The 12,667-nt window shown below is 46.3% G+C and overlaps 1 protein-coding gene across 1 annotated transcript in view; it reads right to left on the bottom strand.

The window, feature by feature from the left end:
* Positions 1–12,667, bottom strand: part of GALNT18 (polypeptide N-acetylgalactosaminyltransferase 18) — a 230,811-nt gene that overhangs the window by 128,129 nt on the left and 90,015 nt on the right. The gene's annotated exons all lie outside the window — the stretch shown is intronic.

Here is a 12,667-nt window from a genome sequence, read left to right as displayed (position 1 = left end):
TAGGGGTATTAGATGAGGGCCTCATAGCTATGTGCACAGATTTATTGCCGGATACAGAATTGCCCGCAGCCCCACTCTGTGCCAGAGCCTGAATGCACAACTAAGACCAAGTACTGGCGATGACACATTATACAGGAAGATGGCACACTAACGTGGGGCATGCTGGAACGTGGTGCACACTAAAGTGGGGCATGCTGGAACGTGGTGCACACTAACGTGGGGCATGCTGGAACGTGGTGCAGAGACAGATGTGGCTGGCAGCAGTACTGGACATGTACACAGGGTGGTTGCGCAGGAAGCTGTCATACTGGGACGTGGGCCACCCAGACATACGACATACATCAATCTGAGGAACAATCGCAGAGAGGAAATGGTTCAGACTCAATCCTGTACCATATTTACAGTATATACTATTTGGGATCAGAATCCTGTGACCTATCTGAAATTATCGCCTTTCCTTTGACGTTTAATGTCACTCGGAGAAGCGTCTTTCAGCGACAAGGTTGAAATCATCCAACTCCCAGGAGATAAACGCGCTGCTATAGAATATCTTTCATTATTTATTCTAGAAAGTGACACTTCTATATTATTTGTTCCAATACAAATGGTAACGATGGTAATGATCACAAAGCGTCTTATCAGCACATACGGCGTAATAACGAGAGTGAGAGTAATATGGAGGACAGATCTCCCTGGTGGGAGAGCAGCCGGCTGTACGGACAATCAATACAGCAATATCGCGCACACACACACACACCAAAGATAATTAATATTCCACAGAAAAGTGTTCTAGAGAATGTCTCGCTAATGAATCTGAAATATCAGCCCGGCCTCTGATGTTAGACGGCATAAATAATTGAATATAGCTGGCAGGTAGAGCGTTGGTTTCTGAGATATAAAGGGAAACGCTGAAGCCATCAATACACTTACCTGAAGCAGGAATCAGATCTACAAAAAATGCAATTATAATGGAGCAGACGACTCTTGGGCTAATTAGAGATTCCTACAGTGGCCATATTCCCATTACATACATTCATAAGCGCTTGGAATAATAATGGGTTTGTGTTTGGCCGTAAACAGGTTTGATGGTAAAACACACTGACGGGTATGGAGAACCTTTAGCAGAACGCAAATGCCAAGCGCAGCCTTTTCTTGGGGTGCAAATAGAACCGGATGTAAGAATGACAGCAGCAGAATATAAAATATACAGACAGGTGCACCCTCTAGTTCTACACAGTGGAAGCACCAAAATTCTATTATGGAAATAAGGACATTGTTGAGGCATGAGGCACAGATGTGAGGCATGGGGCACAGTTAGCCGCTATTGCACAAAAGGGCTGAGATAAACTGCTTTTAACCGATATGTGTGCGTCTGCGATATGACATAGTCCATCGCAGATCCACCAAAACGGGAATCGTTCAATTGTTTGGGGTACCCCCGAAAAAGAGGAAGGAAAACAGCACAGAGGACAATTAGTGGTCACAATATAAAGATTTGGGGACTTATATCAGTTATGGTATAAATCATAGACAGCCATATGGTCAACCACTAATGGACAACATGGTAAAAAGGTTGACATGGCAAAAAGGTTGACATGGTAAAAAGGTTGACAGTTAAAAGGTCGACATGGTCAAAAGGTCGACATGCATTTTAATGTTTTTAAGGTGTTTATGTTGACATAGGTCACCATGGCCTCCGCATCACTATTTTATTCCACCTCCACACATACCTCCCAACTTTGCCAGTTCAGCAGGCGGGACGTAGCTGCTGCGCGCCTAAATTTTTGGGGGCGTGACCTAATTTGGGGGCGTGGTCTATACTTGCGGCTCTCCCACGAGGCCACGCCCCCATTTTGCTGCTATGGGGGCATGACCCAGAGGCTCTGTGAGCCTCTAGCCATGCCCCCAGCCCCCTGGCTGCAGGAATAGACGCTGTGCGCGTGTGCACAGCGTTTATTCCCTGCTGCTCAGCAGATGACAGGGGGACTCCCAACAGCCCCCCCCACACCGCGGGACACTGCCGGCCGCGGGTGGGACAGCGGGACAGGCCCTGATAATCGGGACTGTCCCGCTAAAATCGGGACTGTTGGGAGGTATGTCCACACCCTAGTGCAGTGGTTCCCAAACTGTGTGCCTAGGCTCTCTGGGGTGCCTCGGGACACTTGCAGGGGTGCCTCGGGTTGGTCGTACAGGACCAATTCAATTTATTTATGATAAATGATGTCTGGACTAAACCAGTGCTGGTGGCTGCCAATCATAAAATGTGTACAATCAGAACCAAACCTGCCCTTTACCACATAACTGACCCTAAGCAGCACATATAAACACAATCTACTTAATGTGATATATATTTTTGGGGTTTAGGGGTGCCGTGGAAAAATTCTGATACTCTAGGGTGCCGTGATTAGAAAAAGATAGGAAATCCCTGCCCTAGTGGATGTTAGGGCATGAAATACCACCTGTCGGCACATGTCGGCTAAAAAGTTAGTTAAAAAATGCATGTCAACCTTTTTCATGGCGACATTTTGACCATGTCGGCATTTTTACAATGTCGACTTTTTGACCATGTCGACATATTGCACGTCGACCTTTAATCCCTGTCGACCTTTAGACTTCATTGACCTATTGTGTGTCGACCTTTAAACCCTGTCGACCTTTTGACCCTGTCGACCATTAGTGGTCGACCATATGACTGTCTATCATGAGTCAGTCTATGACCAATCCGGACACCCTTATATTGTGTCAAATGGCTGTTCTCTTTCTCAAAAGAAAAGTGTTAAAAATTATAAAAAGCAACAAAATAAGTGATCAAATTAAATTGGGGGTACATAGAAATATCTGGGACATTTTAAGCCCCTTTAAAAAAAAAAAAAAAAAAAGGCAACTCACCTGCAAGCCTAAAAATATATTGTCCCACTAATGAAGCACCCAAATATACCTGCCCCATACCTACTACCTCACTTAAAAATAATTGAAATCATTTTTTACCCTAAAATAGGAATTTGTTTTCAACTGTGCACCTGCTCAGGAGGTGGAGAAAAGACATTTGCAATCAACCTTCAGTATGAAGAATTATAAATTTATCGCAGAATACTGAAAAGCCCCCAAATATTCTTTATAGAGCAGGGGTGTCAAACTCAAATTCATCGGGGGCCGCATCAGCAGTTTGGTCACCCTCAAAGGGCCGGTTGTATCTGTAGGACTATGTGTCCACTCTTTATTATCATAAATTATTGTCACTGCATTCAATTATTACTGTTTTTTGTAATAATGTAAGTAATAACTAGCTCTGAAAGCAGAAATATAGTCAGAATAATGACAAGTAGATATTCAAGCAGGTGACCTGGGCCTCTGGGTTCGCAGGACTCTCGCTAGAGTTCTGGACTGGTGGTGACAGTGGGACAGATAATGATAATGACCCTGGACACAGGCAGCCGCACTGCAGATTTGTGCTGCTGGCCTGGCTCTCTGCCTGCCCGGCCACGGACTCTGGACTGGACAGACTGGTCTGGACAACAAGAGACAACACAACTGTGCCCACCCCACTGCCGAACTGATGCCACTGCTGCACAGCGCGGCACCACAGGCAGGAGGCAGCTCACCGCCGGGCCGGCGTCCAAGTCCGACAGGCAGCCGCAGCAGCATGCACGTCACGGTGTCACTGGCACTGCTGTCAGGCGGGCGTGTGTCACACATGGCAGCGCCGTAGCCGCTGCCCGCAGGAGGAGCCGGGGAGGAGTCGGGCACGTCACACAGCGACACTAACAAGTCTGTGTCCACTGTCCTGCCTCCCTCCTCCTCCCAGCGAGTGCCGCGGCGGAGTGACTGTGTCACCCGGCTTCCTCACATTGTTAGGTATGTCTCTCAGTCTCGAGTCGTCATGTGAGTGTCACTGAATGTGATGTGACACTCACACTGTGATGGCTTCCCGCAGTAATGTTCTCGGCGCCAGGCGGGGGGTGGGTGGCGGCGGCTGCGCGGGCCACATGACGAGGTCTGGCGGGCCGGATTTGGCCCGCGGGCCTTGTGTTTGACACCCGTGTTATAGAGGATGAATTGTGATACACTTGACAATGCCTGAAAACCACTACAGGGAACTAAGAAAATCACTGCTGACATTTGGATCTTGCAGTCTAAATGGGCGGTCACTAAAACAAACACGCACACGCACACACACTGGGTGCCAGTTATACCTACAGTACCATCTGAGTTTTCAACAGGCTATTTCAGGCAAAAAATGTTAATTCAAGCCTCAAAATGTGTTCGGAACTGTACAATGATTTGAATACTGGAAAATTATTTTTGACAAAAGTTACAATTTAAATTGAACATGTGCCGATTAACAGCAGCTAAACTCATTAATATACATCAACTCAGAAGAGGCGTCTATGTGCAGAATTGTTTCTGTGAGGCCGCAACAGCAGCGACATTCCTGCTAGAACTAATTCCAGCCCATCTGACTCACAGCAATATGTTTACAGGCTATTTCTGTCTCAATGTTCAGTAAGTGAGCAAACGGCATATTTGATATTTCGATGTTATACAGCAGCGATTACTCAAAGATTAATTAATTTTAACTGCATTGGTAAACTGCGTAACTAACGATCCGTGCTGTCCGATGGATATTATTATTATTCATGAGCGCAGTTTGGTGAATTATAGCGGTGATAACTGGACATGAAAGCTTAAATCTCTCGGCTGTAACCAGAACTGAAACAAGTAATAACCGGCGAGGAGTGGCGACTGCGAAAGGTCAGCGGGATGGAAAATGAAGAGTTCTGTGCCGTACGTCCCTGAAGGAAATGCCGGAGATTTGTATTCCTCTGTTCTGTATCAATCACCTCTATTCAGCATCATAGCCTAACGGCGCAGACGGCTCCTGCGTTATCCGTCTACCAGAGACATGGGCACAGCAGTAATATTTAGGGGATCTGGAAACTATCTTTATAGTATAGTAGAGGTGGCCAAATAATTGATCGCGATCAACTGGTCGGACAATGAGCGCATTACCTGTCAATCGCGATTGATGTTCTGCATCTGTCAGCAGCAACCAATATGAACCGTGCTGATTTTTATTTCCTAGCCAGGTGTACTGAGGGGTACTATGCGTATTGGGTGATACAGCCACTCAGCGAGTCTGTGTGACAGGTGTACTGAGGGTTAGTATGTGCATTGGGGGATACAGCCGCTCAGCGAGTCTGTGTGACAGGTGTACTGAGGGTTAATATGTGTATTGGGTGGTACAGCCACTCAGCGAGTCTGTGTGACAGGTGTACTGAGGGTTACTCTGTGTACTGGGTGATACAGCCACTCAGCGAGTCTGTGTGACAGGTGTACTGAGGGGTGCTATGCGTATTGGATGATACAGCCGCTCAGCGAGTCTGTGTGACAGGTGTACTGAGGGTTAGTATGTGTACTGGGTGATACAGCCACTCAGCGACTATGTGACAGGTGGTACAGCCACTCAGCGAGTCTGTGTGACAGGTGTACTGATGGTTACTATGTGTATTGGGTTATACAGCCACTCAGCGAGTCTGTGTGACAGGTGTACTGAGGGTTACTCTGTGTACTGGGTGATACAGCCACTCAGCGAGTCTGTGTGACAGGTGTACTGAGGGTTACTATGTGTATTGGGTGATACAGCCACTCAGCTAGTCTGTGTGACAGGTGTACTGAGGGTTACTCTGTGTACTGGGTGATACAGCCACTCAGCGAGTCTGTGTGACAGGTGTACTGATGGTTTCCATATGTGTACTGGGTGATACAGCCACTCAGCGACTATGTGACAGGCGGTACAGCCACTCAGCGAGTCTGTGTGACAGGTGTACTGAGGGTTACTATGTGTATTGGGTGATACAGCCACTCAGCGAGTCTGTGTGACAGGAGTACTGATGGTTACTATGTGTATTGGGTTATACAGCCACTCAGCGAGTCTGTGTGACAGGTGTACTGAGGGTTACTCTGTGTACTGGGTGATACAGCCACTCAGCGAGTCTGTGTGACAGGTGTACTGAGGGTTACTATGTGTATTGGGTGATACAGCCACTCAGCGAGTCTGTGTGACAGGTGTACTGAGGGTTACTATGTGTATTGGGTGATACAGCCACTCAGCTAGTCTGTGTGACAGGTGTACTGAGGGTTACTCTGTGTACTGGGTGATACAGCCACTCAGCGAGTCTGTGTGACAGGTGTACTGATGGTTTCCATATGTGTACTGGGTGATACAGCCACTCAGCGACTATGTGACAGGCGGTACAGCCACTCAGCGAGTCTGTGTGACAGGTGTACTGAGGGTTACTATGTGTATTGGGTGATACAGCCACTCAGCGAGTCTGTGTGACAGGTGTACTGAGGGTTAGTATGTGTACTGGGTGATACAGCCACTCAGCGACTATGTGACAGGCAGACTAAGGGTTAATATGTGTATTGGGTGGTACAGCCACTCAGTGAGTCTATGTGACAGGTTTACTGAGGGTTACTATGTGTATTGGGTGATACAGCCACTCAGCGAGTCTGTGTGACAGGTGTACTGAGGGTTACTATGTGTATTGGGTGATACAGCCACTCAGTGAGTTTATGTGACAGGTGTACTGAGGGTTACTATGTGTATTGGGTGATACAGCCACTCAGTGAGTCTATGTGACAGGTGTACTGATGGTTACTATGTGTATTGGGTGATACAGCCACTCAGTGAGTTTATGTGACAGGTGTACTGAGGGTAACTATGTGTATTGGGTGATACAGCCACTCAGCAAGTCTGTGTGACAGGTGTACTGAGGGTTACTATGTGTATTTAGTGATACAGCCACTCAGCGAGTTTATGTGACAGGTGTACTGATGGTTACTATGTGTACTGGGTGATACAGACACTCAGCGAGTCTGTGTGACAGGTGTACTGAGGGTTACTATGTGTATTGGGTGATACAGCCACTCAGCGAGTCTGTGTGACAGGTGTACTGAGGGTTACTATGTGTATTGGGTGATACAGCCACTCAGTGAGTTTATGTGACAGGTGTACTGAGGGTTACTATGTGTATTGGGTGATACAGCCACTCAGTGAGTCTATGTGACAGGTGTACTGATGGTTACTATGTGTATTGGGTGATACAGCCACTCAGTGAGTTTATGTGACAGGTGTACTGAGGGTAACTATGTGTATTGGGTGATACAGCCACTCAGCAAGTCTGTGTGACAGGTGTACTGAGGGTTACTATGTGTATTTAGTGATACAGCCACTCAGCGAGTCTGTGTGACAGGTGTACTGAGGGTTACTATGTGTATTGGGTGATACAGCCACTCAGTGAGTTTATGTGACAGGTGTACTGAGGGTTACTATGTGTATTGGGTGATACAGCCACTCAGTGAGTCTATGTGACAGGTGTACTGATGGTTACTATGTGTATTGGGTGATACAGCCACTCAGTGAGTTTATGTGACAGGTGTACTGAGGGTAACTATGTGTATTGGGTTATACAGCCACTCAGCGAGTCTGTGTGACAGGTGTACTGAGGGTTACTCTGTGTACTGGGTGATACAGCCACTCAGCGAGTCTGTGTGACAGGTGTACTGAGGGTTACTCTGTGTACTGGGTGATACAGCCACTCAGCGAGTCTGTGTGACAGGTGTACTGATGGTTTCCATATGTGTACTGGGTGATACAGCCACTCAGCGACTATGTGACAGGCGGTACAGCCACTCAGCGAGTCTGTGTGACAGGTGTACTGAGGGTTACTATGTGTATTGGGTGATACAGCCACTCAGCGAGTCTGTGTGACAGGTGTACTGAGGGTTAGTATGTGTACTGGGTGATACAGCCACTCAGCGACTATGTGACAGGCAGACTAAGGGTTAATATGTGTATTGGGTGGTACAGCCACTCAGTGAGTCTATGTGACAGGTTTACTGAGGGTTACTATGTGTATTGGGTGATACAGCCACTCAGCGAGTCTGTGTGACAGGTGTACTGAGGGTTACTATGTGTATTGGGTGATACAGCCACTCAGTGAGTTTATGTGACAGGTGTACTGAGGGTTACTATGTGTATTGGGTGATACAGCCACTCAGTGAGTCTGTGTGACAGGTGTACTGATGGTTACTATGTGTATTGGGTGATACAGCCACTCAGTGAGTTTATGTGACAGGTGTACTGAGGGTAACTATGTGTATTGGGTGATACAGCCACTCAGCAAGTCTGTGTGACAGGTGTACTGAGGGTTACTATGTGTATTTAGTGATACAGCCACTCAGCGAGTTTATGTGACAGGTGTACTGATGGTTACTATGTGTACTGGGTGATACAGCCACTCAGCGAGTCTGTGTGACAGGTGTACTGATGGTTACTATGTGTATTGGGTTATACAGCCACTCAGCGAGTCTGTGTGACAGGTGTACTGAGGGTTACTATGTGTACTGGGTGATACAGCCACTCAGCGAGTCTGTGTGACCGGTGTACTGAGGGTTACTATGTGTATTGGGTGATACAGCCACTCAGCGAGTCTGTGTGACAGGAGTACTGATGGTTACTATGTGTATTGGGTGATACAGCCACTCAGCGAGTCTGTGTGACAGGTGTACTGATGGTTACTATGTGTATTGGGTTATACAGCCACTCAGCGAGTCTGTGTGACAGGTGTACTGAGGGTTACTATGTGTACTGGGTGATACAGCCACTCAGCGAGTCTGTGTGACCGGTGTACTGAGGGTTACTATGTGTATTGGGTGATACAGCCACTCAGCGAGTCTGTGTGACAGGTGTACTGATGGTTACTATGTGCATTGGGTGATACAGTCACTCAGCGAGTCTGTGTGACAGGTGTACTGAGGGTTACTATGTGTATTGGGTGATACAGCCACTCAGCGAGTCTGTGTGACAGGTGTACTGAGGGTTACTATGTGCATATGGTGATACAGCCACTCAGCGAGTCTGTGTGACAGGTGTACTGAGGGTTAGTATGTGCATTGGGTGATACAGCCACTCAGCGAGTCTGTGTGACAGGTGTACTGAGGGTTACTATGTGTACTGGGTGATACAGCCACTCAGCGAGTCTGTGTGACAGGTGTACTGAGGGTTAGTATGTGCATTGGGTGATACAGCCACTCAGCTAGTCTGTGTGACAGGTGTACTGAGGGTTACTATGTGTATTGGGTGATACAGCCACTCAGCGAGTCTGTAAGACAGGTGTACTGAGGGTTACTATGTGTATTGGGTGATACAGCCACTCAGCGAGTCTGTGTGACAGGTGTACTGAGGGTTACTATGTGTATTGGGTGATACAGCCACTCAGCGAGTCTGTGTGACAGGTGTACTGAGGGTTACTATGTGCATATGGTGATACAGCCACTCAGCGAGTCTGTGTGACAGGTGTACTGAGGGTTAGTATGTGCATTGGGTGATACAGCCACTCAGCTAGTCTGTGTGACCGGTGTACTGAGGGTTACTATGTGTACTGGGTGATACAGCCACTCAGCGAGTCTGTGTGACAGGTGTACTGAGGGTTAGTATGTGCATTGGGTGATACAGCCACTCAGCGAGTCTGTGTGACAGGTGTACTGATGGTTACTATGTGTATTGGGTGATACAGCCACTCAGCGAGTCTGTGTGACAGGTGTACTGAGGGTTACTATGTGTACTGGGTGATACAGCCACTCAGCGAGTCTGTGTGACAGGCGTACTGAGGGTTACTATGTGTATTGGGTGATACAGCCACTCAGCGAGTCTGTGTGACAGGCGTACTGAGGGTTACTATGTGTATTGGGTGATACAGCCACTCAGCGACAGGTGTACTGAGGGTTACTAGGGGATAAATGATGCTTTCTGCTTAGTAAATCATCAGCTCTGTATATTTAAAGGGCTGATTGGAAGCGTTTAGACACGGCGGCATGCTGCTGCTTAGACAGACAGTTTAATAGAAGGGCCCTTTGATCAACGCGCCGACCTAGACATCTCTGCAATTGACGTTTTGCTTCCCCACTCGCATTAAATTCATTCTTATATTTATTTCTTCAAAGAAAAAAGATTGAGAAGAAAGTATAGAGTGTTTCTATCCACAAAGGAGACGGGAGATCAAAGCACATTTACAGAGAGCTGAGATAGTTCAAGGGATTCCATAGCTCGTATAAAAAGGAACTACCTGAATCCGCACTCTGTGACGTTCACCAACACTCTAATAATCTCACACTTTTCTCCTCTGTTTAATGAAACGTTAACTCGGAAACTGCGTCACTGTCACGGTGCACCTGGGGGGGCTCACACAGGACCCAATAACATAGGGGACGGAGAGGCAGTAACATCACATGCAATTAGGAGACCCAGTAATATAAATGTTCTGTAATATACAGTAAGAGGCAGCACTAAAAGGGGAAATGTACTAATACCCCTTACACACGTGCAATCCGGCTAATTCCTGGGTCTCTGCCCTGACCCTGGTAAAGAATAGGGTCAGGCACCTGGGACTGTTGACCATTACTTAATTAAACATGACGAACACTGTTCCAAGTTCGAGAAAGCTCATTTGTGATTAAATGGTTTAGAATTGTTATATTCCTGTTGCCTTACAAAGTGGAACATTACCAGAAAGATATCAGTCATGGAATGTGAGAAATAGACATCAGACCGCACTTAAAAAACGGTATTTTGCCGATTTTTAACCGTTTTAAAACGGTAATCTGTGCGGTCTGAAAGGTGCACGACCACTTTACTGTTTTAAAAAAGCCGTTTTTTAAAAACAGTTAAAATGGAGGGTACTACCCGTTTCAGACCCGGTATCTAAATCGGGTCTAAAACGGTATTTGTGACCCAGCCAATGAGCGCACCCAGTGCAGTCAATATTTAATAAGTGCCCATTAAATATTCACTGCGCTTCACCCCCTGGAGCCCCCCGCCCGCCGGTTAACATCCCCCCCATAGGCATGCGTAGCACATTTTATTAGGGGGTGCACTGTCAAAGCGGTGTGCCTAGCACAACCTATTGGGCATGTCTAACACTGCCAATCAGGCGTGCACTACTCACTACAATATAAAACACCATTATATCCTGCCTATTTCAGTTTTAATCTTCTAATTACTTTAACAGTACATGCAAATAAAGTCAAAATCATATCTGGATAACACCGCTATGTAGTGATATGACAATGGTGTAATACAATTAATAATGCAAAACACACTTAATTGATTGATGGGCGCTTATTTTAATGGAATACAGGTCTAAAAAGCAAAAGTCTTTGGTAAAAGGTATTGCTAGTATTACTAGCAGCAATAAGTGTGTGGGTGGGGGAACAGCATTAGGGGGTGCCTGTGCACCCTTAACACTCAATGTGCGCACACCTATGATCCCCCCCCAGTGCTAACAACACCACCCCCCCCCCCCCCCCCGAAGCCCCACACCCCCATGCAGCCGGTACCTCCTGCGACGCGTTGAGGATCCCGGCAGTATGGACGGATGCTTTGCACTTGTAAAAAAAAAAAAGTGTCTTTCGGAAAATGGCTGCCCCATAGGAAAACCTGTTTAAGAAAAACTGTCTTTCGTATGGGGGCAGCCATTTTCCGAAAGTCACTTTTCTTATAAGGGGGGTTTCCTGAACACACATTGGTGGGGAGGTTGTGTGTGTTAACCGGCATGGGGGGGGGGGGATTGTGTGTTAACCCGCTGGGGGGGGGGGGGGGGGGGGGTGCTGAAGACCGCACTGGCTTTGACCCTGTATTTTTGGAAAGCTTCCAAAAACGGGTCTGCCAGTGTAAAAAAAAAAAACTTAAACGGCGGTAATATACCGTTTAAGAGATGCGGTGTGAAAGGGGCTTTACCTGGCAGACCCGTTTTTGGAAACGTTTTCAAATACAGGGTCAAAGCCAGTTATGTGGTCTGAAAGCAGCATAAATCTTAGAACAATCGTCTTTACCCCACAGCATTGTTATCAAGTTGGCCACCGCATGCTGCCATATCTCAGTCCAACCTCAAGAAAATTTACTTTTTGGTGTCATTTTCCTTTTCACAGAGCAAATATATGGCATCACTGTATAAATATCGCTGATAATTTCCCATTATAACAGGATATTTTTTATCCTGCAAAAAATCGGTAATGACAAATGAATAAGGCTGAATAAGGTCGTATTTTGCACGCTTTCAGTTCATGGACTGTTGGTGTGTGCGGTACGAGCTTAGGGATTGGTTAAAGAGATTCATATATAACAACTGATACAAAGACGGTTATATAGTAACAATAACGAATAACCTTCTACATTGCAAACATAGAGATTAAAATAAAAACAGGTTTAAACTGTTTTTATTTTCATTTGTTTATTTAGCGACCGAAGAGAGAGATATCATTTAAATAAGTTATACTGGGGCAGATGTATTAAGCCTGGAGAAGAGATAAACTGGAGATAAAGTAGAGATAACAGGAAAGGAGATATCGCACCAGCCAATCAACTCCCAGCTGTTATGTTTCAAACACAGCTGATTGGCTGGTGCGTTATCTCCTTCCACTTTATCTCAACTTCATCTCTATTTTATCTCTTCGCCAGGCTTAATACATCTGCCCCATTATGTTTAATTATTTTGTAAAGTCCATCATATCATTGTTTTTTTATTCCTACACTGTGTTTGTATATTTTAAAAGAATGTTTTCTTTGTTTCCATAGTAACCGGCTGCCTGAGCATGACACCTCCGG

Source organism: Crinia signifera, chromosome 11 (genome assembly GCF_055691185.1).
Source record: "Crinia signifera chromosome 11, ASM5569118v1, whole genome shotgun sequence".
In the NCBI taxonomy this organism is placed as follows: Eukaryota; Metazoa; Chordata; class Amphibia; order Anura; family Myobatrachidae; genus Crinia; species Crinia signifera.
This window is presented reverse-complemented; position numbering and strand designations above follow the sequence as displayed.